This window comes from Cucurbita maxima, unplaced genomic scaffold, assembly GCF_002738345.1.
Source record: "Cucurbita maxima cultivar Rimu unplaced genomic scaffold, Cmax_1.0 Cma_Scf00013, whole genome shotgun sequence".
NCBI lineage: Eukaryota > Viridiplantae > Streptophyta > Magnoliopsida > Cucurbitales > Cucurbitaceae > Cucurbita > Cucurbita maxima.
In genome coordinates this window covers 4728871-4734984 of record NW_019272029.1, presented here as the reverse complement: position 1 = coordinate 4734984, position 6114 = coordinate 4728871, and the positions used below count along the sequence as shown (strand labels likewise).

At 38.2% G+C, this 6114-nt stretch overlaps 1 pseudogene; it reads left to right on the top strand.

The window, feature by feature from the left end:
* The first annotated feature begins 2052 nt into the window (after positions 1 to 2052).
* Positions 2053 to 6114, top strand: part of LOC111488598 — a 5875-nt pseudogene continuing 1813 nt past the window's right edge.

Here is a 6114-nt window from a genome sequence, read left to right as displayed (position 1 = left end):
ATATATATATATATATATATATATATATATATATATATATATATATATATATATATATATATATATATATATATATATATATATATATATATATATTTGTCATTCACATGACGTATTGTAATCATATCATATCGTAAACACTTCGTGGTTATATCGTTGCGTAATTATCATAGCCTTAACGTTCTTATATCTATCACAGTCATATCGTTACATGAACGTACCTTAGTCATATCATCACAAGAATGTATCCTAACGCTATTGTTCTATCAATCTATCTCAAACATATCCCTTTCTACCCATAATCTAACCGTATTTGTTTTATCAATCTCTCACATCCATAGCACTTCGGTATGTGACCTAACCTTAACGTTTCATGAATGTATCTTACTCCTATCGTTACATTTTGTTTTGTGCATCCTTCTCGTATCCTATCTCAAACATATCATTGAACACATCATACCGTAATTATTATTATACCATTCAAATATCATAACGTATACATAACATATCAGAAGCATATCGATCCACAAACAACTCATATATATCAATCTATATGACACGTGCAGAACCACGGGGCACATGTTGTTGAGGATTATTGGGAGTGAGTCCCACATTGGTTAATTTAGTGGAATATCATGAGTTTATAAGTGAGGAATACTATTTCCATTGGCAGTATTTGCCCGTATTCATATTTGTCAGTATTCAGCCCTTTTGTAAACACCAAATTTTCTGCTAGGCAAATCATAGATTCGTATTTTCCTGAGCTGCTCTGTACTTTACTTTTCTAGTTGTCTAGTTGACAATGATACTGTTGGTTGTCTTTTGTTACACCAAAAAATTATTCTCGAACCGAGCTTGAACACATACCCGGTGCTTGACCTTCGAGTATCGTGATATCCTATGACAGATCTCAAGGTCTGTCGAGCCGCATCCAAATGAGGCTTCTTCAGACTTCGCATATACTGACTAATGATTCCAACTTCATTCTCAAATTTCTACGGCTGGTCCATGTAGAACTCTTTGTTTAACTCTCATGCAAGAAAACATTCCTCGTATCCATCTGTCATAATTTTCCATCTTTATTTACCACAAGTACGACAAGAACCTATACGATATTGATTTTTGCTACTAGACTAAATGTTTCATCTAGTATAGAGTATATGATACACATCCAAGATGCCTGTTAGGATAGTGCCGTAGGAAAATAAACTGATATGATAGGTCCCGTTATTGCATTTGCATGTTCTTGTTGCATAACCTCGATAGAGAGTCGCTTAGTGAGTATTCTTAAAATACTCAAGCCTCGTGATACTACATTTTTAGATAAAGACAAGGCACCCATCTAAGACCGATGGAAGTATCGTAAATCCCATAACCGTGGCACATCATATAATAGATTGCTTTCTAATTTAATAATTTAGGTTAGTATAGGTTGAGTTGTATTTACCTTCATAGTATATGTTAAATTTCATTTACATTATTAATATAGGTTAGTACATGTTGAATTGTAATTAATAAACTATAAGTTAGCATTCAGTATTGTTTTTCTTTTCTTTCCCTTGTATTTGTTTATTCACGGTAAAGGAGGTATGAATTAATGTCAAAACTATGAAGTGTCTATTAAAGTAATTTCACATTAGAAGTTGTCATTCGTACTCTTATGTACATGGTTGGTATAGTATCTCCGACACTTTCAGTATATATAAAATATAGTTAGTAGAGGTCAGTCAGTTGTGCGTTCCCTGACGTAAAGAGAACTTTGACATCGACTCTCTCTTTGGAAAATAATAGAATGCATTCTTTTTAGGGGACCAACGATTGAAAATTGGCATTGATAAGGGAAGTGGGAGTTGGTATTTGTTTGATAATCAAATCCGCCATTGACTTCACGGTGGACCTTCGGTCGCCCTTTCCGCCGGGAAGTCAAACCATGTGGGGTCGCTCCGTCCTATCCTCCTATGTTACCGTTCCCTTTTTGTCTCTCCCTCAGTTTCACTTCGGATTTGAATCCGAAAATATTTTTCATTACTTTTCAATTCGTATTTGGTCCCTTATCAGTCCACCATGACTCGTATTTTATGTGGTCAAATTTGGGGGTAGGTCAAACTTCTAGATCTGCACCTACATCCACTTCTTCCTCCGATTCTTTGCTGATCATCGTCATCCTTCGGCGACGTTGGCGATGCTCTCGCCGGAGAAGCCTGTTGAGGTTCGATCTTTGGAGTGTTTGGGGCGAGGGTTTGATCTGACGAATGATTTTAGGTTGAAATTTGTGAAGGGAAATGGTGGCGGTGGACGGAGGTTGGTGGTGGTCGACGATGTAAACAAAAGGGACTTAGTGTTTCCCGGTGGAGCTGTCGTTCGGGGAGTTTCCCAGGACATTCGTTGCGATAAAGGAGATCGAATTCGCTTCAAATCCGATGTTCTTCAGTTCAACCAGGTTCTCCACTTTTTGGAATATATAATCAACCATTCTGGGAGCCCTTGAATCACTTTTCTATGTGCTTGATTTTATGACATATTACTCTGTGAGTAATTTTTTAATTTAAACACCCTTTTTTATAAGGGTGGAGACCTCCCCTGTCAGACATATTTTAAAAACCTTGAGGGGAAGTCACGAAGGGAAAGCCCAAAAAAGACAATATTGGCTGATATTTGCTAGTAGTGGCTTTGAGCCAGACACTGGACGATGTGTCAGTGAGGAGGTTGAGCCCTGAAGTGAGTGGACACGAGGTGGTGTGCCAGCAAGGATGCTAGGCCTCGAAGGGGGTGGATTGGAGGGTCCTACATCGATTGGAGAAGGGAACGAGTGCCAACGAGAATGCTCTTTGAAGAGGAGTGGATTGTGAGATCCCACACATCAATTGGGGAGGAGAATAAAACAGCAACCTCTACCTAGCTTACAAGATTATTAAACCCGGGTAAATGGTTACAGCCAATACCGATGATAGCCCGTATTTTGTTTCCAAGGTATCTCAACATGAATACCGATACTAAATGCTGTGCAAGTTTGCAAGCCTTTTGCAACCATTTTGTAGTTGTAATTTCTTCTTTGAAGGCTTAGAATTTGGGTCTTATTTCTTCTTTTTTGAGGAAGCTTAGTTGAAAGTTTTGAATTATCAATGAAAAGATGTTTGGTTTCATGTTATTGTGTGCAGATGTCTGAGACATTGAATCAGAAATCTTCCATACAAGTAAAAGTTCCTTCGGGCTATTTTAATTCTATGTTTGATCTGAGTGGAGACTGGTTTCATGATGCTGCTGATACCAATTATCTTGCTTTTGATGGTTATTTTATTGCGCTATACTATTTGCATTAAACTGCCTCGCCCCTTGTATTACAAGATGAGGTGAAGAAAGCTGTTCCCTCTAATTGGGATCCAGCATCTTTGTCCAAGTACACCAAAATAAGTAGTTGACTCTACTTCCTTTTGCTTCCTTATATTTTTTCGCATACGTAGTTAGTCCATTGTTATGCTAAGTTTTCAGGCTTTTAAAATAGTCTACTAGAGAGAGGTTTCCACATCTTTATAAATAATACTTCATTTCCCTCTCCAACGATGTGGGATCGCACAATCCACCCCCTTTGGGTGCCCAGCGTCCTCGCTGCACACTGCACGGTGTCTAGCTCTGATATCATTTGTAACAACTCAAATTCATTGCTAGCAAATAGTGTCTAGCTCTGATACCATTTGTAACAACTCAAATTCATTGCTAGCAAATAGTGTCTAGCTCTGATACCATTTGTAACAACTCAAATTCATTGCTAGCAATTAGTGTTCTCTTTGGGCTTTTCCTTCTGGGCTTCCCCTCAAAGTTTTAAAACGCGTCCACTAAGGAGAGGTTTCCACACCTAAATAAAGAATACTTCTCCCCTCTCCAACTAATGTGGGATCTCACAATTCACACCACTCAGGGTCTGGCTCTTCCTACCATTTGTAACAACTCAAATTCACCGCTAGCAGATAGCGTCCTCTTTGGGTTTTTCCTTCCAAACTTCCCCTCAAGATTTTAAAACGTGTCCACTAGGGAGAGGTTTTCACACCCTTATAAGGAAGGCTTCGTTTCTTCCGTCATCACAGATTTGAAATAAAAAAATGTATAATGAGAGGAAGGGAGCACGAGTTGTCCAATCCTAGACCTGAGAAGCTAGAAAGATCAAATTAAAGAAAAAGGATATTGCAAAAGGCTTTATTCAAGGTTTAGTTGAGTTTTTTGGTTTTTGCTACACTCCTTTAATATCATACTCAGCAGTTTCTTGAGTTTCTTTTTTCATTTTTTTAACACTAATGAATTTTAGTAGGCAGGTTCATACAGACATATGGAACACATATAATAGTAGGAACGGCCATTGGAGGTCAAGATTTAATTTCAGTACGGCAGAAACCTTCCTCGTCAATACCTCCTGCTGAGCTTCGGAGACATTTGGAGGATCTTGGAGACATTCTGTTCTCCGATAGAAGAAGTCCTACTCAGCCGAGGAAAAGAGATGGAAAGGTATGTCGAGCACAAAAAATTGTTCAATTCCTCTCCTAAATAAAGAAGAAATATGATTGAAGAAGTATTTTTGTGTAATGAATGATTGAATATAGTCTTCTCTTACAGGTTCCAGAAATATTCACACGAATATTGCAGTCAAGTTCTATACAGTTGGCCAGTATTTCAGAAACATCAAGCAAGGATGTAAGTCAAGAATTTAAAATCTGAACTTAATTCTGAGAAATGTGCAGCATGTAATCTCTCATGTTTACTCTGAACGTATCAGGGAATCACCTTAATTTGCTCTAAAAGAGGAGGGGATCCCTTCTTGCATACTCATACCAGTTGGCTTCCGACTGTTAGCTCTAAACCGGAAGTTATCTTATTCAGATTTGTACCTATTACTTCTCTTCTTACTGGGGTTGCTGGCAGTGGTTATCTTAGCCATGCGATAAACTTGTACTTACGCTGTAAGCAAACTCCATGCTCGTTCTAGTATTAACTCTTGTTTCACTTTACCCTTTTTTTTACCTGTTTCATTTCCGGTTGAACTTCTGTCTGTAGAGTAGTATTTCCGGAGAAATAGCCTTAAACATGTATACCGACATTAATTTCATCAAGGGTAGGGTGTGAAACTGTTGGTAGAATTCATGTAACAGCTCAAGTCCGCCGCTAGCAGATATTGTCCTTTTTGGACTTCTCTTCAAGGTTTTAAATCGCCTATACTAGGGAGAGGTTTCCAAATCTTTATAAGGAATGCTTCGTTCTCCTCTCCAACCGATGTGAGATCTCACAATCCATCTTCCTTGGGGGCCAGCGTCCTCGCTGGCACACAACCCGGTGTCTAACTCTGATACCATTTGTAACCGCTCAAACCCACCGCTAGCAGTTATTGTCCTTTTTGGATTTTTCCTCAAGGTCTTAAAACGCGTCTACTAGGGAGAGGTTTCCACACCCTTATAAAGAATGTTTCGTTCCACTCTCCAACCAATGTGAGATCTCACAATTCACCGTAAACTTATGAGGTAAATTGAGCATTTTTATTCTTTCAAATTGGATGTAACGTACAGTCCTAGTTGCATTTATCGACTTCTCTAAGCTTAGTAGCCTCTGATTATCTTGGTTCATTGGTTGATCCGTCTGGGCTTCTTCTCTCAAAATATACGGTTCCCTATCCTGAATTTTAATTCTTAAATGAGATTAAAGCCATTCTTCGTTGATTTAGTAATATTTATCTTTATTGCGCTATTACAGATAAACCTTCTTTAGGGGACTTGCAATACTTCTTGGAGTTCCAAATTCCATCACAATGGGAACCAAACTTTTGTGAGTTGCCCCTTGGGCATCAGAGGAAAAGGGCCACTTGCCCCTCTCTACAGTTCACTTTTATGAGTCCTAGGATGCACATCACCTCGACCCAGGTATTCAATTTTTTTCTGTTTGTACCTTACAAAAGCTGCACTTTCACCCTTGGAGAAGATTAAGGAGAAACTTTTGAATTGTTCTTAGCATATGTATCTTATGGCATGTGCGAGAATTGTTCTTAGAACAAATATCAAGTTAAAACGTGTTTAGATGTAACTCGTTACAAAGAGAACACCTTGTTTATGAGCCTGTTTTTTTTTTTTTTTTTTT